Raw genomic sequence first — 22,364 nt, 5'->3', positions numbered from 1 at the left:
CACCTTTTCCTGCAGCATCAGGAAGAAGGCAGGTTCATTCCACTTAAATAAAGTAACCCTGATTCATTGCCAGGTGGGTTTAGGCACAGTTACTGTGTGCACCTGAATGCTGTCTGGGGCTGCCTTGAGAAAAGTGAAACACATTGTGCTCAAGGTGATGTGTTTTTTCAGGTGCTTCTGTTTAATTTGTATTCTTGGTGTTTTTGTGGATCGTCCCTTCAAAACTGATTTACTCCAGAGGAGCAAACCTATCCTGGCCTCTCTTGTGCTAATTAAAGAGTCTGGTGCTTAACACTGGAGATCAGAAATGCTATGAGATATGGGAAATAAAAAGTGTATCAGAGGACTTTAATGGGGACATCAAGGTTAATATCTGTCTACGCTCTTCTGGAGAAACTGCAAGCCAGACAATTTATTGGATGGGACCCGAGGTTTATGTTTAATTACCAACCCGTGGTTTCCTTAGCAGCAGGGCTCTCCACCCTGCAAGGAGCAGCCAGAAATCCATCAGCTGGGACCAGCCCAAGGGGACAGTGCCCAGCAGGGCCCTGGAGCCACAGCCCACGGCCACTGCTCACAGCAAACTGCTCGATATCCACTGCTCTGGACCAGGTACTGCACTTCTCAAACTGCACGGGAGATCAAAGCAGGAGAAATTGTTTCTTGGCACAGGTTTCTCCAACACTTTCCTCACGAGAAGTTTCCCACAACTTCAAACTGAAAGCGTTGCAGAGAACACGGGGAGCGTCGCGGTGGCATTTCGGTGTCATTGGCAGCCTTCCTGGATTATTGACACCCTTGTTCCCGTACCAGCCTGCAGAGCCGCAGCCAGAGCCTCCAGAATTTGTCACTGTCACTTCCCAAGTGCTGGGCATTGTTCAGGAAATGAACAGAGCTCAGGAAATGTATGTGTAAAGCAAAACTGCCTGCGCCCAACTCCGCCACGGCAGTGGGGCTGGGAGGCTGCTCCGCGCCGAAACAGAGGTTTTATGTGTCCTATTATGTGCCCCAGCAAGAGCCATAAATAATTGTGACAAGGGGTTTTTTTTTTTGGTGTTACATGTGAAAGTCCTTGACTGTGCCTCCTGCTCCAGCTCCCCCTCCCTCCCAGCACTACAGCTGCCAAGCTGCATGATGATAGATGGCACTCTGCAGCAAATGACAGCCCGATAGATTTTTTAGTTTGTGCTTTAGAGAGAATCAGATATGCTGTATAAAGCAATAAAAAAAGCATACTCACAAGGTGGGTTAAAAATAGCTGGCACAGCAGGAGATGAGTTTGCTGTTTATCAAAAAGTTAAAGCTTCACATGCAAAGTCCAGGTGATGTGTTAATTCTTTTAAATCTTAGCCAGGAGCAATTTTCCTGGACAAACCTATGAGGTGCAATTTTTTTTACCCTTCCATCTTTTAATATAGGACACACTAAAAGCCTGGTTATAAACTTCCCTGAGCTAGAACAGCATCCAAAATACAAGGGGGAATACACTTGATCCTTAAAATGAGATGAAGTCCTGAGTCTGTACATGGTTCTGAATCAAACAAGGGATGTTTGAAAAGTTAACTTTCAAATACAATCCTGAAACATGAGCCCAGGCTCCCTAAAAACTTTCAGTCCTCACGCCCCTGAAGTCAGCAAGACTCTTTACTATGAAATTTGATTATTTGAGAACCAATAGAGAAAATGATTTTCATCTTTGACAGATCGTGTCTGACAAAAATACATATTTAGGTTTTTCAGATCTATTATGTTCTCTCACATGCTAAAATGTAGTAATTTGGGGGTGCTAAAGCAGCTGGCAATAGTGAAAGGGGGAATTCAGGTGTGCCAGAGCACTCCATATTGGTGGAACGTGCATTACAAAGGTACAGGGAGCACAGACACAAAAGCTACAGAAGGAAAAGGGTGGGGAAAGGGTGAGCAAATGCCTCTGTTCTATCCACTGGTCACATCTGACAATTACAGATTCATAAGGCAGTAGCTTTTCCTCATGCTTGATATTTTTCAGTAATTGCAAAGGACGTTGTGAGGAACAGGATGTTCCCCTGAAATGTACACTGAGCACAGCTGAGATGTGCAAACTTGGAAGTCGTCCTGTCCTCTCCACTGGATGTTAACTTGACTTGTTTTCCTCTGTGCTTTCTATTGATCTGGATCCTGTGTAACAAATGGCCTGGCTTCCCAGCCACCTTGGAAATGTCATGCAGGAGTCAACAAAAATACTTGGTGTATGTTTTATAAAGAATTACAGCTGGCTCGGAATTACTCTGGCTTTCATCTCGGCAAGCCCAGCCTGGTTCTCCGGGTGTCGATGGATGAGCAGGAGGACCAGGAAATGATTCAGTGAGCCAGTGAGTTTCCCAGTTCATGGACATGACAGCCTCAGACATACTTATTCACCCTGCCTGTGTCTCACACACTGCACTTGAAGCTGCTCTGTAATTTAAGAGTACTCAGTATATCAGATCTCAACTCTTTTTCCCCCCTGATTTCTGATGAATCATGTTAGGAAAGCTGAGGTTTTAACGCTGGAGGATGTGACATAATGCAAAACAGCACAAGAAGTATATTAAAAAAATATGTCTGTCAGACTTTATATGGCTGGAAGGGGATAATTTGAATTATATGCCTATAATTCAAATTTGGGGATAATTCAACACCCAAACAGATACATTTCTAGCTGTACCCAGCCATCTGATATAATACTGGCTATTGTTTATTACTTACTTGTATGTTGTTACAGCATCACCTCCCTCTGCTATGCTTAGGGGACAGTTTACATTTCCATAATAAAATCCATTTTCTATAGGTTTATAACTCAGTGTACATTTCACAAGGCCGCTGCCTGGCATATGAATTTCACTTCAATTCCTTTTGGTTTAACTAAAATTTCAAAACAGCTTATTCTTTTTTTAAGAAAAAATAATTAATCAGTGCAAGGGAGAAGTACGTAATGCCATTTCCCAGCCCAAGGACCTTGAGTAACTCCCAGCCATTCACTCAAAAAATGACCTATTAAAGTCCTTTTTACAAGAACCTGATGGATTCAGGACCAAATGGAACCACTTAAATAAGCAGATGTTGCAGCATTGCTATTTTTAGAGACGAGGGAGCACGGGAATAAAGCACAATGAGAGGAGAGAGGGAGCACCTCGTGCGTGGGGTGACAGCAACGACCCACAGCCACCCTGTGCCCAGCATGGAAACAGTGCTGAGGGGTCTGGGGGGCTGAATCCAGCACAGACAGCAGCCAGGGAACGGCTGGAGCTGTGCCAGGGGGGAGGGAGGTGGCATTTCAGGAAAAGCTCTTCCCCCAGAGGGTGCTGGCACTGCCCAGGCACCCCAGGGAATGGGCTCTGCTGCAAACCTCCAAGAGCTCCAGGAGAGTTTGGCACTGCTGCCATGGATGCACAGGGTGGGGTTTTGGGGTGTCTGGGCAGGGCCAGGAGCTGGATTGATGATCCTTGTGGGGTCCTTGTGGGATCCTTGTGGGATTCTAACTTCACCAACAGATTGGGTCAGTAGAGGAACAAAGGTTCCCACCAATTTCCATGCTGATGTCTCCTCCAGTCCCCAGACTGAGAGGCCTGGGCAGAGCTGTGGTTGTTGTTTGAAGGATAAACCCATAAATACCCCTAAATTCCCATAAATAGCCCTGAATTCCCATAAATACCCCTAAATTCCCATAACTACCCCTAAATTCCCATAAATAGCCCTACATACCTGTCTCCCAGCCGCCCCAGAGGGGCAGGGCTGAGCAGTGCAGGCAGCTGGATCATCCAACACATCCCTCCATCCATCCCTGCTCGATTTCCCTCAAACTCGTCATTTCCACCCCAATATTCTCAGGTTACAGTGGCCCCACTGCCCAATTCAAAGGATCTTTATTCACTATTTATTCCCTATCACATTTCATTTTCCCAGATTCCTGGCAGGGGAGCAGTGCCAGAAGCTGAAGGAATTGCCTGGGATCCCACCCCAGTGCCTGATTTAATGCTTGCCCACCAGAAGCAATGAGCTCAAGGCTGAATGGATGCTCCTGCTCAGTGGAAGAACTTCTCCCAGTTTCCCAAAGGTGCCTCCTTCACTTGCTGCAAGACCCTGAGATAACAGAATCTTCTCAGCCACATAAGCAGAAAATAACGTAAATGTTTCCTTCCCCTTTTTTCCTGTGCCCAGGAGCTGTTACAGCATCGGCTGTGGAGTTGTGAGGGTTAAAATGGGGAAACAAAAGGCTCTTCTGCCCCACTGGAATGTGACATCTAGTGCACACATGAGAAATTGTGTGAAAGCTGTCTCTGATACCAGACCACACCATCATGCTTGCTGCTCTTCCTGATTAGTTCTGGAAAAATAATTATTTATTATAAATCCAGGAGACAATGTAATGGTAAACAGTGAGTATTGACAGCATCTCAAACACAGGGGTTTCTACCTCTGACAAAATGACAGCTCCGACCATTCCATACCCACTGCCTATTTCAGTGTCTTTGCAGAATTGCCAAGAGCTTGGGAGGACCCAGGGGTTGTGTGAGCAGCCAAAATCTACTGGAAGACAAAGGTGATGCATCCTTATTCCCATTTTTGGGCCATGCCTCTCCCAGAGCCCTCTGAGCAGCAGGAATCAGGGACTGGGGTGAGATGTGGCTCCTTCCCAGACAAATGCCAGAGCTTTGCTGCCCTGTGCTGTACAGGAGGAAGTGTTACCCAGCAGGTCTGGGTTTGGATGCAGGTTTGGGAGTTTGGATGCAGGATTGTGAGTTTGGATGCAGGTTTTTCAGTTTGGATGCAGGTTTTTCAGTTTGGATGCGTTTTCCAGTTTGGATGCAGGTTTTTCAGTTTAGATGCAGGTTTATGGATTTGGATGCAGGTTTTTCAGTTTGGATGCAGCTCTGGAAGATGTGAAGCTGGTGCTGCTCGTTTGATTCCCGCAGGGTTGGTGATGTCAGCCCTCCCGAGCAGGGCTCCTTTCAAACAGCCATCCCAGCTTTCACACAGGTTGATCCATGTGTCTCTAATCATCAGAGCCAAGCTGGGGCTGCACCTCATAAACATTGTCTTTCTTGGAGGAAAATGTTTGCTTTCAGGTCAAACTGAATCACTGGGCAGGCGAGGAGGAGCCAAGGGGGAGTTTATTATGCATGTCTGGTCTGTCCAAGAAAAGACAGGATTAACAGCTAATTTCCTGCCATTAGATTTCAGCCCCAAAGAAAGCTTTTTCAAAGAAATGACTTGCATCTCAAAGCAACTTAACATCTGCAAGGAACAAAGATGAGAATCTCACCAGGACACAGCTTGAATTCCAACTTCCCCTTTATAACTCCTTCTGCTAGGGAATTATGAAGTTGCTGTAAATCTTTACAAGGAACAAACTCAGCAAACTCTGCCTCTACCTGGGGCCAGGAGCAGAATCCTGACTCTGTGGTGCCAGTCCTGGAGGGCTGCAGGGATGTGCTCCTCTGTCACAGGCTGTGAAATTTGGAGCTGGGAGATGCTCTGGTTCCACAAATCCAGAGTCATATCTGTTGTGACCACGTTTGAAAAGCTCTGGTTCCACAAATCCAGAGTCAGATCTGTTGTGACCACGTTTGAAAAGTTGTGGAAGCTGATGGCAATTTGAAAATCAGCTGAGGGCCTCACACTGGCCAGCCTGCTCACTAAAACCCCCTGGTTTCCACTTCTGGAGCCCTGAGATCCCACCTGCAGACACCTGCCTGTTACCTGCCCATGCTTGTGATCCAAATTTGCAGCTCTGCTCCTGGAGAGGAGGGTGAAATTTTTAAATCCATCCATGTTTTAAAATCCATCCTCAAGCACCTCAGTCCCTTGTTTTCTCTCTGCAAGAGCCCTTGAAAAGATGAAGGGGAGAGAAGCAGGCCTGTAACATTTTCTCCTCTCACCTTAACATATTCCTTTTTGCTTTTCATTCCCAGAGTTCAGAAAAAAGAGAGGTAAGGATAAACCAGCCTGCATATAAAATTCTCTGTAAGTTTCTGAGAGTGTGGACAAGACTCTGCAGTGCTGTGTTTGCACAGGACATCCTCAGCACCACAGGATGAGCCCCTGCTCCCCATCCTGGGCAGAACTTGGGAAGGCAATGCCTGCAAAAATCAACTCAGAGAAAGTCCTGCCCGTGTGGGAGTGCTAAACTCTCCAGTTACCTCAATAGGCACAGCCTCACCCTAAATTTTAGATTTACAAGCCTACAGATGAGCAGAAAACTCGTGTATAATGTTGAACAAAGAGCTATTGCTGCTTGTCCCAGACACTGAGCAATTTAACCACCGTGCCCATCTCTGAAAGTTCCATCAGTTTAGCCAAGAAAGGAGTGGAGGGAGGAATTACTGATGGCCAGCAGCACCGTAAAACTCAGCTCTCTGCTCTTGGAACTCTGCTGAAGTCAAAAGAGCAACAACATGAGGAAATTTAGTCTGTTAAATTACAATAATATGGATTAATTCAATGTTCTGGAGGCATTTCTACCTGCATCAATATCACCACCGAAGGCTGTGAACGTGTTGTGGCTCCATTGGAAAATGGAGGGAAAGGGAACAACCTATGGCTTGGCAGATCAATTAATTACACTTAGAGCTGTGCTGTGCTCAGCTGCTCTTTAGCCAGGTTAAGGGGACAGAAACAGGAACCCAGCAGCACCTCCTCATGCTTTGCTCGGTGTTTGATGCTCTGTGGCTCATGGCAGGCACTACCCCTTCCAGCACTGGCACAGGGATGGACAGACAGACAGACAGACTGCGATGACAGACAGACTGCGGTGACAGACAGACTGCGGTGACAGACAGACTGCAGTGACAGACAGAGCCTGTGGGGCAGGGCTGAGGGGCTGGCTGGGGTCACTTGTTCTGGAGAGGAGCATGCTGAAGGGACACCCATCCCTGCCTGCAGCTTCTGGGAGAGGGGCCCTGAGGGACAGCTCTGGTCCCTCTGTGACCGGGGACAGCCCCAGGGAGCGGCTGGAGCTGGGTTTAGGTTGGGGATCAGGGAAAGGTTCTTCCCCCAGGGGTGCTGGCACCAGCTCCCCAGGGAACCCCCCCCTAGGCTGCCAGAGCTCCAGGAGCATTCAGATAGCGCTGCCAGGGATGCCCAGGCTGGGATTGTTGGGGTGGGTGTGCAGGGGCGATGATCCCAGCTCAGAATATTCCAGGGGACTCTGCTGGCCATTCCCACCCGGGCTCTGGGACTGTGGGGCCATCCCACACCACCCACTGGGCCTTGCTGGGAGCCTCTCTCAGCCCTGTGCAGTCACAGGAGCTCTGCCTGTCCCCAGCCCCACGTTTTGTCCCGGGCTTCAATAAGATAAATGAGTTTAATTCATCCTTTGTGTAAGTAGGGACAACTCCTAGAAATTGCACTGGAGTTGAATGCATTGGCTTAATCCCTAAATTCATTCCTCTAAACAGAAATCTGCCCTAAAATCACTGCTCTCTTGGCTGTCATTAGCAGGAGGTATTTGACACATATATACTTTAAAAGTTCCCCATCAGCATGAAAGATCTCTCCGAGCGCTCCGTGAGACCGGGTCAGCTCCTGATGGCACTCACCACTACCAGTACCAGAAACAGAGCCTGTGTAGAATTTGTTTCACAAATTACATTTGTTCACAGCCACATAATAAAGGAAGCCAGGCTCTAGATTAATTATCATGATTATCCTCCAACTCAGAAGTCAGTCAGTCCTCAGGAACAGATTTCTTTTTGAAGCCTTACACAATTGCTGATGGCAGCTTGCTGCTTATGCACACAAACCTCCAAACACACACAAAGGCCAACAAATGAAACAAAATCGCATTGAAAAAAAAAAATAATCCTATTGCCAAAATTAAGGAAAAAAAGCAATATGTATTTAACTCTTCCCTGCACACCCAAAGTTGCTAGGGAACGAGACAGCCTCACAAACTGCCACTACAATTCCATTTACAGGGAGCTGACAAGGATTGACCTTTGCCTACTCCTTGGTGTCTGCCTTTCACCAGGCGTGGAGGAGCCTGGTGCTTTGACAAACACGTTTGATGGGCGCATTTGCAGGCAGCAGGGCGAGCTGGCCTCTCCTGCCAGCCTGCTACCAACTAAAGAAGCTTTTAAGAGACTGTCAGCGCTGAGCCCCTCCAGGAAAAGGTGCCTTTCCCTCCCCTGAGCTCTCCCCAGCTTCGGAAATACGGAATTTGTGCAGTGTTTGAAAGGGCAGAGCTCCCAGCCTGATCAAGTAGTCCCGTCACCCACCCTTAATGGAATTGCAGCGTAATTCCGGGAAAAAATTTAAATCGAGGCTCGTCTCGGCGAAAGGATGCACGGCAAAATTTACCAGGTGGAATCTGTGAGTCTGTACAAAGTCCCATGGGCTCTATGTGGATATTCTGATATAGAGGTCATACCCCAAATTCCATGAAACCCCTTAAAAATCTGCATTAAAAACTTGTGCATGTTTAATATCATCAGCTAAGGAATTCCGTGCCATTATCTGTGTATTTTAATAATTGCTGCTTTCAATGGTAGTGACATAAAAACAATTACTTTTTGAAATTTCTCCCTGTATATGCATTTGAAACTACACAGCCATTAAAAACAGTCTGTCGAATTAAAGGTTGTGCAATTAATTAAGTGCAAATCCTGTAAAACTGGACCAAGGAGAAAATTCATCAAATGGGTGAAATATGACCTATCTTGTCCAAAAGACAAATATGTTTAAACAAAATATGAAAATTGATGACAAAATTACTGGTAGCAAAATGCACACGGAGCAAATATGAGACAGCTGCACTCGGATTCAGCACGGGAGGTTCACCCTGATGGAATTTGTGATTCATTATCTCCACTGCCTTGTAAAACTTTTCCCAGTTAATCTCCAAAGTACGGCCTTTGTACCTCTGATAATAAAAATTCTCTATAAAATCAGATATAAGTGTTTAGCTGTGATTTACTGTCCCTTGCCACAATCAGATGAAATCTGTTATCAGCTGGCTGTGGGTACCCACAGTGAGTTTCCTCTGGCACCAGGAATCTCTGTCTTTTCCAGCTCCCAGCCCTCACCCTGGTCTCGTTGGTGTGACCCACGTGGGGACAGCCCCAGGGCTCTGTCCCTGTCCTGCCCACTGCAGCTCCCACGGGGAATTTGGGGCTGCAGCAAGGTGGGGTCGGGCTCTGCTGCCAGGGAACAGGGACAGGAGGAGAGGGAACGGCCTCAGGCTGGGCCAGGGGAGCTCAGGGGGGACAGCAGCAGGAATTTCCCCATGGAAAGGGAGTTCAGACCTTGGAACTGCCCAGGGAGGTTTGGATCCCCATCCCTGGAGGTGTCCCAGGAAGGCCTGGATGCAGCACTCAGCACTCTGGGCTGGGGACAAATTTGGGATTGAGCACAGCTTGGACTCAGACCTTGGAGACTTTTTTCCCCACCCAGTGAGTCTGGGACTCTGTGTCTACTAAGCTCTCAAATATTTCTGTCACGAAGGAGCAGAGCTCTCCCAGCCCTCAAACTGGATGTCTGGGCCTTGTGGAGGCCGCATGGACCTCCCAGACCAAATCCTCACAAAAACATTCACCTCATTCTGGATGGCCAAGTTTTAAAGGGTTTTACTATTGAATAAACCTGAACCTGCAACTGAGGCTTTTCCACAGCAACCCACTGACACTGGAGAGCTCTCCATTCTCTGCCTGACACAACTTGAGGCTACATTTTCCATATCCCAATAAATGTTTCTAGAAATAAGGCACCAGTTGTATCCCCTTGTCAGTTTTGGGCACAATTCCCCCTGCACTTTTTGCTGCAGTTGGAAACCAGCAGCATACTGGGGAGCAGCGTTTCCCCAGTCACATTTAATTTATTGTTTAATATTAATTAGATCAGACAAAAATAAGATACAGAGTGAAGTATGGTTGTCATGGTTGTCTAAGAATATTAAGAGGTGAAACTCAAGGAATCCATAGAATATTTATGTTTCATAAAGCAGAGAACCTCACCAAGACGTGTGTGGGGAGAATGCAGCCGGGATGGACTTTGCCATGGGGACAGGAACATCTCAAGGCTCCATGAATGACATTTTTAATGAGACAGGATTGTCTTCCCTCACCAAACCCAGGAGCACAGAGCGAAACACTTTTCCCTTTGCTTCGTTTTCCCCGGCAGGGCCCGGCTGTGAAACCAGGCCCAGCCAGGGAATTCTGCCAGGGAGCAGCAGCTGCAGATCTCCTCTGAGATCATCGCTCAGACACAAGTGGAAGCAGCTCTGGTTTGCAGCCGCGTGCTGCCTGGGGAGCGCGGCTGGGCGCGAGGGTGGCGCGGAGAACGCTCCTGCACGCGCTGCCATCCCTGGGCCTGACATCACAAACGGGTTGAAGACTCCACAAATCAAAATCCAATTGCCAAGTGGATGTGGGGAGGGGGCGGGCTGCAGGGAGCGCCAGGAACCGAGCCTGTTATTTTCATATTAAAATGTAATGGTGCCATTAAAGTTAAAACCACTGTTAAACTTGATTGAGTAAATTAGTTAATTAACCATAGCATCGAATGCATTCCTCCAAGGCATACCTCAGCTCCTCCAGACAGAATTCCAGTTGTACATTATCCTAGCTGTGAATTTTACCATGATTACACTCCTGGAGTGGCTCTCTGTTTGTCAATGAAGAATGCAAGTTGTCTTTTGAAGCCGAGATGATAAAAGTAGGGAAAAATGGATATATTTCCCATTTACCTATTTCCTTTTAAGAAGCTCCTCACATTTTATAAATTCTTACTCTTCCTTTGCCCTTTGTTGGAAAAATTGATATTAAAACAAGTTCAAGGTAAAATGTTTTGGTCATCTCATGTTAGGGTTGAGTTTGCAAAAAGTACCGGAGTTGCTAGAGAACTCAAAAGGAAAATTAACTAAGATGGGTTTTCCCAAATATGAATTTTGTATTTAATCATGTAAAATTTTCTTTAAACACCTTTTTGCAAGAAAACAGCCACAGAGCTGGGATCATGAATTTTGCATCTCCCCACCTCATTTACAAATACAGTGGACTAAAACACAGATATTTTCTTATAGAAACACTCTTTGATCAAGAAGCTGTCTCATTTGGAAATGTGTGTTAGATTAGAAATAAAATATATATATTATAAATAAAATTATAAATAAATAAAAATATTATATAAATAAAATTATCTATTATATTAGATATAGAAATAAAATATATTAGACTGTGAACTGAGCGTGTTTTCCTGTAACTCCTCTATTTTCAAAGCTGTTGGAGGAGTTATCTTGTTATCCTAAGCATCCCTGTAACCACTCCTAGGACATTTCCAGATGAAATATGGTTTCAGCAGAAATTTTGAGGACTTAATGCTTTTCTTTTATAGAATTGCTCCAAAACTTTCGATCAAAATACAGTTTTCACCAAAAAAACTCCAAACAAATTGGTTGCCAACGTTGGCTGCTCAAGTTTTCCCACATTTCCCAGCCAGCCCAGTAACATCACAAGGTGTGCTGCACATCCCCAAAACATCTTTTTGTCTCAGGCCCTCTAATTTTGATTCTCAGAGCACCACACAGGTGATTTTTATATTTTTTAAAATAGCAGTTCAACCGAGATACTTTCCCCAGCCTTCACTGCCTTGGTGAATGCTTGATTTTAAAAAAATGGGAACACAATTATGACAATTCCCTTATGAAAATATGGCAAATTTTCTGCTTTAACCAACGTAAAATTGATCTCTCAAGCTCTGCTTCACGTGATCTCTTTGCAGATCTTCCTGCTTTTCCTCTTCTGCCACACCCCATGATGAAGATTCCCTAAATGAGCTCTGCTTCCTTTCTATTTTTCTATTTTCATTTTCCTAACAGATATTACACCTTGGGCAAATCCCTGTCTGTGCAAAGTGCAAATGTGACAGATCTCAGCCTCTATCTCACAAACACCCAGAGGTCACGAGCAATCTGGGTGACAATAACTCAGATCTCTGGTTTTCTACCCCACAGCCTCCATTTCCCAAGCAGTGCCCCAGCTCTGCATCCATGGATTCTGTATCCTACCTATCACAAAAATGCTATTTTTTCCGATTAATATGTTTTTTTTTTATTGTCTACTTGATACAAGCAAAGGATTTTGCTGAAGGTCAGGGTATTGATTGAATTCCACCCGAGGGGCTCGTTCCCATCCTGTGACAGATGCAAGGGACCTGTGGGATAATGGACTCGTGGGAATGGAAAGGACAGTGGGCTGGATGCTGCTAAATCTGCAGCAATATTGAGTTATTTCTCCTTTCTCCCTTCTTGAGCACAAAAACGAAGAACATTTGTGAAGAAAGAGGACACAGAAAGGAGCTGAGGGTGTGGGGTCTCACCACGAGACCCTTACTGAACCCTTCATTAAGGAAGAAGTGAAAACACTTGAGCATTTTCTGTGCCACGGACTCTGCAGGGAAATGTTAAAGTTCTGACCTGCAATCCAAATTCTTCCTAAAATTAGAAGCCATGGAATGACAAGGTTTGGCTGAGCTGAGAGAGGAATTTGCTGAAGAGGAAACTCCTTGAATAATTAACTCACTTTCCTGTCTGTGTCTCTCCTTTCCCCATCAGATTTCTAGGGTATGGAAGGAGGTAACATTCTCTTTCCACTCCTGATGAGACAATACTGATGGTCTAAGGAATTTCTTGCCACTATTCTGTATTCAATAAAGCATCCAAGATTAGTGGTTAAAGTCAGCTAAATTTACCAAATTACAGCATGTAATTGATTTACTGACAGGTAGGCATGACTCAACTTTTACTCAGATCTTTGACATAATCAGAAAAATATTAATTTATTCTGTCATTAGTGAAAAAATGCATTACATTTTTAACCACTTAAGTAAAAAAATAATAATAATACAATATTGGTGCTGTTACTTGTACATTTATGGTCATGACTCTTCAGAAACATCTTCCTGGATTTCTGTATCACCAGATATCACTGAATGTAAGGAATGTATTGGCAGCCAGGAATGATGATGGCACGGATGGAGCTGTGATCAGAGAGAATGCACAGATTCAAATAAATAATTTGAACACAGAAACAAAATAAATTCAGCTGCTCCTAATGCTGGTGGATCACTGATAAAATCAGAGTATATACAACACAGATCTAGTGTTCCACACTTATAAATAAATGTCTCTGTGTTACTTGAGCTCATCAATTCAGGAGTGTTTTGCGCTCTGAAATTCCTCCCTCAGCTCGGTTCACCCCTTTGTTGGATGATTTCATTTCCTCTCTCTTGGTCCTCAGCTCTCCCAGCACCTTCACTGCAGGTTAATATGATCAGCCAGGTGCCCTCAAGCTGATGGATCCAATCTCCCCATTTGCTGTGTGCGGGAGCTTTGCCTTTTTTTAATTGTTATTTTTACCCCAGCCCCTGCCAGCTGCTCTGCTCTCCCTCCTGGAGCACTTGTAACCAACCAGCTAAAACACAGAGTCCCTGTTCTCCCCAAGGTGCTTTTTTCACTGCCAGCTCCTCCTGGTTTCTCAGAGGTTTGGTGTTTTCCAAAGCTCCTTTCCCAGTGTCTCCTCTGCTCTGCTGTACTCCAGTGAGCAAACTGGAGCAGCCCCTGATGCTCCCCGACTGCTGCAGCCTCTGGGAGCTCAGGCTGTGCGAGGGTCATTGCAAAGACATGGCCATCAAAACTCTGCTAATCCATTAGAGATTAAATCTTAAAATTAGAGTTTACTACCTGAGAAATTCCACACTCCCCAGCACCTGGGAGAGCTGCTCACCCTGCGTGACAGCACCCGACAGCATCCTCAGGAAATGCATCTGCTGCAGCTCTGGAACATGACTTTAGTATCACCAAATGCTCATTTTCCTGCTTTGTCCATACTCCAGGAAATAAATGCATCTGCTGCAGCTCTGGAACATGACTTTAGTATCACCAAATGCTCATTTCCCTGCTTTGCCCTTGTGCCAGCCCCCAGGACTGGGTGCAGACTTCCCTTCTCTCTATATTAAAACCCAGTTTTGTTATAATGACATGTCAAAGGCAGCACTGCAGGGATATGAGCTCCATAATCGAGTTTATCCCAAACAAGTTTCATAGTTTTAACAGATATTTAACATTAGTTTAAAGAATGATTGTTTTCCAATTTAAATATCTGCTGTAGCTCTAAATACCAGTTAACTCTGGCTCAGTGAAATGCAAATTTTGTAAAATCCAATCCATCAAGCAGAAATTTTCCTACAAAAGGGTTTCACAGAAATAATAGCTGTCAGCTAACAATTAATGCACCCAACATGCTTAAGTACTGCGCTGAACTTTAATGAAAGGTTACCGAGTCTGTTAAATTGCTTCATACCTTGTAAGACTAAAGTTAAGCAAAAATTAACATCAGTGTTCTGGGAAAAGAGCATGCAAACAAAATTCACCTTAATGATGGGGGAGTGTAATGTTTTCACTGAATATTTTGAACTATGATTCCATTAGAACACTGTCAAAAACCGAAAATTTCATGTTCAGAACAAACATGCTTTGGGATTTCATCTGCAGTACCTCCACAGCAGATGGAAACATACAGGAATATAGAGAATCACACGCAGTTCTCCTAAGAAACAAGCACAGGTACAGCCTGGAGTTGTGTTTTCCAGGATTTACATCGCTCCTGGCACTCGGGTTCTGATAAAGGCTCATTCCAGCAGCTGGAAAAGGTCATTCCCAAGCGAGGTGCTGTGCCCAGCTCCCCGTTTCACCGCTGGCTGCTGATGCTCCCGGTTCTCCCAGCCCTCTGAACACCAGGCACTCTCTTTGCTGAGTTCTTATAAACATTCCCACACTTTAAGTAATACTTGGCAGCTTTACTACTGTTGTCAGGAACTAAAAGGTGCAATAACCCCACACACAATACAAAAGATCAAACCAGCAGATCGTAACTCATCCCCAAAGGGCAGCCCAGTAAAAGTGATAAAGGAAACCACACTCCAAGGACTTCCTCAGGCCACTGCCCTGGATCATTAGGGCTACTGATGCTGCTCCTCTGCTGCCAGGAGCACACAGCCTGCTCCTTCCCTGCCAGCCCTGCCTGCAGGAGCAGGAGGATCCTGCTCACACGTGGCTGTTTGAGCACTTTGGTGCCGTTCTGCACCCTTTTTATCCAGTTTTTAATGGGAATGTTTCAGTGCTGGACACCACTGTGTGTGCTGCTCACTGTGACTGCAGTTGGGGAAGGACAGAGCCAGTCCTTTCCCTTCTGCTCACTGAGGGGTTTTAGGAGCACGGGGATGAGTTACACACACACATTTATGTCAGAGGTAATTTTTGAGCCCTCCTTTGAGGGGCTGAGACACAGACCTGGCAGGTTGCTCAGGATTTTATCCTGATGAACACACAGAGCTCACCTTTGTTGCAGCACCTGCCCTGTGCAGGGGCAGGCTGAACTCACATCTGCATCAGGCACAGCGTTTCACACTTGGAACCACAGGCTGAGCACCCCACTAAGTTTTCCTGTGAAGGCATCTATCAAAACATGTGTTTAACCGGAAAATACCATTCCTCCCTCACAGCAGCCGTGCTGGTGACAGCCAGGGGTCCCAGACTGGCCCTGTGGGAAGGCAGCTGTCACCTGAGCAGCAAGGCAGAAACATTTTGGGGAGTGCTGATGTTCAGGAACCTTCTAATGGACGTTTTCACCTCTTTCCCTATTTATCTATCAGTAGAAAGATCGGTAGCCTCTAAAAACAAACAGAAGGAGAATCACAGAACCACTGAGGTTGGAAAAGGCCTCCGAGATCAGGTCCAGCCTTTGAGCAATCACCACCTTGTCAACCAGAGCAGAGCACTAAAAGGAATAAAAAGCAAAGGAAAAGAGGAAAATCCCAGACAGACATTTGAGTGCACATGACATGGTCTGGACTCGTCTCCCCATCAAGGTGACACAGGAATCCCTGATGCCATTTGGCAGTGATGTTTATTTAGTGCTACCTGTGCTGGCTGCCCGTGGATAAACAGGAGGCTTCACAACTCCAGGATGCCCAATTTGGCATCTTTCACACTCACTAAATTCACTTAATTAAGTCTCCATTTCCCAGCTCCCACCCCAGTGCTGTGTGTGCCCTTCCCCAGCTCTGCCCCACTTCCCAGGCACACCAAGGGCAGATGTGGGAGATACAAAATGCAACGATGCAGCCACCCACCCCCACTCACACATTTCCTCGAGATCCTCTAGACTATATTCATGAAAAATGATTTACAAAATACAAATAGATTTTGGCATGAAGTAAGCTTAAATTGACTGCTTTCTATCAGGAATTAATATTAACCAGAGCTTGTCAGTTACTAAATATTTATTTTAGGAATACATACAGCCTCTGCTTTCATGTAGGTTAAGCTGTAATCTTTGGCTTGTCAGTTCCAGGATATAGCAGTGGATAAATCATGCACTCTTGAACTGATAGATGTCAGAGCCGTTGTATACAAATGGAGGGATATGTCAATGAACACCCTAGTTTAGGTTACATTTACTATAAACATTGACATTCCTTTGCAGTGAGACCATTTGCTGGCTAAGCAGTCACAGCTTCGCAGGATTTGATGCTTTTGTGCTCAATCAGGTTCTAATGATTTCAGATGTTTGCAATTAATGAACCATTAGATTAATTGGTTGAGTATGGAAGGACTGGTGTAAGAATTGGGTCAGAACCACAGACAAGCTATTACCTGAAGTGACAGCACTCACCAGAGGCAAACCAGTGAGAAATTGAATTAATGATTTTTCACCCTCTCCTTCCCTTTTGGCAAAAATTACCACCGGGGCAGGGCTTGAGCAGAGAGAATCCTCCACGTGTTGGGGGCAAGGCGTGAAAAAGAAACATTCTCATCACTCCTCCCCTTTCAGACTGGAGCAGCTCAACCTTCCCCACGCAGACCCAGCCCCAGCTTGCTGTTGAATATTCCTGTGCCATATTTCTCTTGGATCATCCAGATCCCCCCCGAAGCTTTCTCCCCAAGTCAATGTATAACATTAATTATGGAGCTCACAGGGCACCTTAGTGAGATGATTAATTGTGCTTCAGAAGCAGGGCAAGGAACGAGCCCAGCATCAATATATGGTGGTGGAGGCTTGCTGGAAACCCCAGGGTGCCCATCCTTTAGCCACTGTACAGGAGGATGTTTACTCCCCGTGGATCACTGGTGCTTAAATTCCAGCAGTGTGACGAGTTATCCCAACGAGGTGATGGCAGTTTAGCTGAATCTGGGATTTCACAGAGTAAAATTAACCCTGGTTGTCCAATATAAGGTTTTTTTTGGACCTTTTCCTTTCTAAGAAAGGTTTTATTCTAACGAGGTCCTCTAGCAGTCGAGAGATGAAGGGTGTGCGTGGTGGCTGTCACTGCCACGTGCACCCAGGTGAGATTATTCATGTGCTTTTAGAGAAAAAAGGAGCAGGAGGCAGCACTGCTGTGAAGCAGCTCACACAGCCTCAGCTCAGGGGAACATAAACACGTGGCACATTCAAAATAAAGGGGAGTTTTGGGCTCTTAACCCTGCTTTAGGTGGATTCCAGCTCGTGGCTGGAATGTGAGTTAAATACTGGGAGTGACCATCTTCCTCCCCTTGCACTGACTCTCCACAGGCCTGATCCATTTCATTTATTTCTGTTATGGCCAGGGTGTTTGGGACCTGGCTTTAAATTCCCTTGCATAAGTCACGGATCCTTTTGTGATTCACTTTAATTCTTGTTGTAACGAAGCAGTCAACAGACACATCCTGAGATAAAATAAACAAGTTTTTAGTTTTGGCATTATTCTGCAAGGAAATGCAATTATTCTGGAGCTTGTCCTTTTGTTTTGTTTTGGTTTTTTTTTGTTTTTTTGGGTTTTTTGGGGTTTTTTTTTGGTTTGTTTGTTTGTTTTTTACATTCTAATTTTTTTTGCAGCTGAGCTGAAATGTTCTGTGTGATTTTGGGTTTTTACAGCAAGTGACTTGCTTGCTGCTGAAGGAAAAAATAAATTTTGCATTTAAGGCATTTTAACTGTGGATTCATATAAATTTCAAGTGTTCAATGCAGATCTGCTTTTGAACATGAAAGGAATCCCGGAACTTGCAATTTTTACAAATGAAACATCCCATTGATTTCCAAATAATAACTTGGGTTAGAGCCATACTTTTAATGTCACATATTAACCCAAATTTTCATCTTTTTGCTTGTGCACTATTTAGGTGATTAAAGCTGGAGGCATAAAATCTTTGCCTCTTTCTACCTGAATTTTGAATTGAACCTATTTTAATCAAACCTATTGTAAATAAATGTGGCAAAACAAAGAAACAAAAAGAGCTTTAATGGTTTCAATGAAACTGAGCCCACTTTAACTCATCCTTACAGACTTGGAGTCACCAGGCAAACAAAGAATTGTATTTTCACCTGTCTAAGCCCTGTGATCCCTAAATAAATGGTTTTGGCCTCCTGAATAAGTCTTGTAGCACCATCTTTATTCCACAAAGTCCTTTATTCGAGGACTTTGCTGTATCTGTTCCCAGTAACTGCCCCAAATCTCTTTTCTTCTTTTTTTCTCCCCTCCACACCAGGAATCCTCCACTAAAAGCCCCAGAAACTGCTGGGATCACAGCTGGTGGAAAAGTGGGCACCAGTGGAGAATGGGAGTAATAAAAGTGACAATGATGTGACCAACCTTAACAACTCCCAGTTAGGAGATATTTAAGGCCTGCAGAGGAGCTCTTCCCTTCCACTGTTTCCTATTAATAAATCACATTTATGAGACAGACAAGGCCAGAGAGAGTCGATGAGGCTCTCTCCATTGACTTGAGCACGGGCAGGGAGAATCACCCAGGATAAATGCACAAATAATCCTGTTTATCTGAGTATTCCCAAGTAACATCAGCCAGATCACTCAGGTATAAAAGACATTTCAGGATGGGGATCACCTGGCTGGATAAGAGCTGCTTTCTTCCATCTGAAGGGTAACTTAACTCACTTCAGGAAGAGAGAAATGCAAAACACCCAGAGACACAATCTTATCCTTTCCATGAAGAACAAAGGATATAAATGTGAATCATTAAAAGGCAAAAATAAAACCAAACCCTCTAAAGGCACTGTAAATAAACCCCTGTAATTACGCACCACAAAAAAAAAAATAAAAAGTCAACTGCAAATGGTTCAGTAATCTCATTACCAGGCTTACTAATAATCATTGCAATATTCTCCATCTCCCCTAAGATAATGAGCAGCACGGTGGATGTTGGAAAAATAAATAAATAAACAGCCAAGCAATGATTTCTCATCTAAATATTTAACAAAATGGATGGGCTTGCCTAAAGGTTTGAGATTGAACCCCAGTGTAACAAATTTTTAATTTGCAATATTTTCCTGCTTTTAAAGGGGGAGGGAGCTCAGCACATCTGAGAATGGTGTTGAAACCAGACAACGCTTTCATGACAACCCAAAACTAAAGAAATAAAACATTTTTAAATATTTCAATACTACAAAATTAGCCCAAGTTAAAGGCAACAATTAGTAAACAACTTTGTCATATTCAGAACAGTATCTTTCCCATTAACATTTCTATAGTTCCCCAATTACATTATAAATCAAAAGTAATACAAACAGACAATGTAATAATGAGAACACATAGACTGCATCAAAAATTAAGACCCCAGCTTTTCCTTTCCTCTTGGATCACTCTGTTAACTTGTCCTAGTTTACTTTCTTGGCAGCAGGAGCACAGCAGAGAAAGGGAATTTACACCTTGGTGAAAAAATCCTGAAACTGGAGCTGGAAAGGGTTGGAAAGGCAAACAAGTTCTCCGCTAAAGTGCAGGGCATGGCATTTTCCTTCCCCAGATGCTGTCTCCTGCTCTGGACAGGGAATCAACAGGGAATGAAGAGCAGGTGGAGCACCCAGGCACTGCAGCTCTTCGTGGATCCCCAACCCCTCTCCGTGTGTCCTTCCCACCCCAGAGCCCCTGCCCTGCTGGGACTCACGGGTGAAACTGTCCTGCCTCTGGAGAGGAGACAACTGGAGCCATCCCAGAGATTCCAGACGTTCTCCTCAGAGGCCCAGCAAGGGAACCAAGCTGTGCCTGAGTCCCGTGGAGGCACAGGGCAGGACGAGAGCTGCTCATCCCTGAGCTGCACCCTCACTTTGATGTGCTGTCACCCCAGCTCAGCTCCCTGCTCAGCAGCTCTCAGCTCAAGTGCTCTGGGTCTTTGACTTTGTTTTTCCTCTTTTTTTCTTCTTTTCTTGCTTATCTGCTACATTTCTGTCATCTCTGTTTACTGCTCTGGTGTCCTCTGACAAGGAAGGATTCAGAGAAATGACCAGAAATGGTTCTGGCAGTTGTGAGCACAAATGATACTACAAGAGAGGAAAGCAACTCACTTTGGGAGCAGAGAAGCACAGCAGGGAAAGAATTAGAGGTCTTGGATCAAGATTAGGGATAAAAATATGTCCTCAGAGTTTTTCACTCTTTTTCACTCTGAAGGAGCACTTCAGCTGAAAGCACAAGGGGGTGGATGTTAAACTAAATGCAATTAACTATCAGTGTTTATCTTAATGCACTCCTTACAACAGCACTGCTGCTGAGACAGAGGTGAGCTGGACAGGGGAGAGGAGGAGATTAAATTATGTATTGTTCCTTTAACACTTTCTTCAGTTAAATAACATAATATTTTCAAGGTTACTGTTAAAATAACAGGGTTGTCCAGTGGAATTTATTCCCATTGGTGTTTGTGTACTGTATATATTTATACCACATGAGCAGACCATAAATTCTCCTCATAAATGCTGTTATCTGCACCACCAGCAGTTTCTCATTTTTATGGGGGTATAACTTTAAGGTGTGGTTTACATCCCGTTCCACCTCATTGCTTACAGCTCCTGCTGCCCCATTAGGATCTGATCCTGAGCTCCCTGTCCTCCCTGGTGTCACCTGCTCCTGTCCCCATCAGCGAGGGGACCTCACACAAAACCTCAGCTCCAGCCCAAACCCACAACCCAAAATTTGTCTGATCCCCCCTGAGCACCCTCAGCCATCCCAATTCCCACCTGGGTCAGGAGCTGCTCCTACACCGAGGAAAGCCTTCCAAGGGAAGAGCATCACCATCCCATTCCTTTACAGGTGGCCTTGATTACTGGGAAAACATTTTTCATTTAAAACAAAAGATAAATAGAGATTACAGAAGAGTTGTTCCAAAGGTCATCCGAGCTGGGAATTGCTGGGGGTGTAGGACAAAGCTCAGATAACTTCATGGGAGAAAAAAAAGCCCATTCACACACTTGCAATAAACTCTTTATACATCACAACAGCCTTAAAAGTAACGAAAGCCCGTCCATGCATCACTGTCAGTGCCTCCCAAAATGATTGGTATCAGTGGAACACTGAATTCTCTGCCTGCTCACATCCATCTGTCCTGAAGTTCGCTGCTGCTAACTCCAGACTTCGGAATCTGAACTCAAATGTTGTTTTCTCCAATTTTCTTCCCTTTTTATGACCTTTTTCTGTTGCTATCTTGATTTATGGTCATTTGTGTGATTGCATTGCTTTGCTTTATGGCAGTTTATGTCATTCTGGTCCTGTCATAAATGACTACCATAAAGTGAGGTAAAATATCATAAAACATTAGTGAGTCACTGATATTCAAGGTTCTGGAGTACAAGCCTGACAGGTAGCAAGCACAGAAGAACTGTGCCATCCGAGGGATGGATCATTATGGATACATGTGTGTGCTGGGATCTGCAGGAACAAATGCCACCCTGGCTCCGCTTGTCAGTGGAAACAATTTAAAAGGGCAACGCTGAGTTATTTTTGTGAGTTTAAAAGTCTTATGTTCCTACAGCCATTTCTTTTACAGAAAAATAAAAAAAAAAAATCAAAAAAATCCTGGGAAGTGGAAGTGGAGCTGTTCCTCTGTAAAAGCTCTCACTGCTTTTTGTGTGTATCTGAAAGGCTGTTTAGGGGCTGGTCAGGACTGCTAAGAACCTGTTCTAAAAATCAGATTACTCTGTAAAATGACTGTTTGTGGTTGTTTGTCCATCCCTGAGTGATGCTTTGGCTTTGCTGCACTTGGAGGAAAGTGAATACCCTTGAATGATGCTGCTCAGAAAGCCTAAACTGATTCTTTTGATGTATTCTACTCAAAGAAAACCACATTTTATCCATAATCTAAGCACCTATTACCTTTGTAGCTAAGACTATTCCAAAGCATTTTATATTTTTTCTCAGTTTAGCAAAATAAGCCATTGCAGTTATAGGCTCTCCAAATAAATATAAAAATAAAATGCAAAAATATTTTGCCACTGATGCTTGCATTATAAATCCTTTATACATTAAGAATCAATAATCTCTATATTCACTATGAATTCCTCCTATCAGTTGCTGTTACTTTATAGGATAAC

The sequence above is a fragment of the Pseudopodoces humilis genome, chromosome 19 (genome assembly GCF_049639895.1).
Source record: "Pseudopodoces humilis isolate 2021_Gansu_Grassland_sample_001 chromosome 19, ASM4963989v1, whole genome shotgun sequence".
NCBI lineage: Eukaryota > Metazoa > Chordata > Aves > Passeriformes > Paridae > Pseudopodoces > Pseudopodoces humilis.
Note: the sequence above shows the minus strand (reverse complement) of the source record.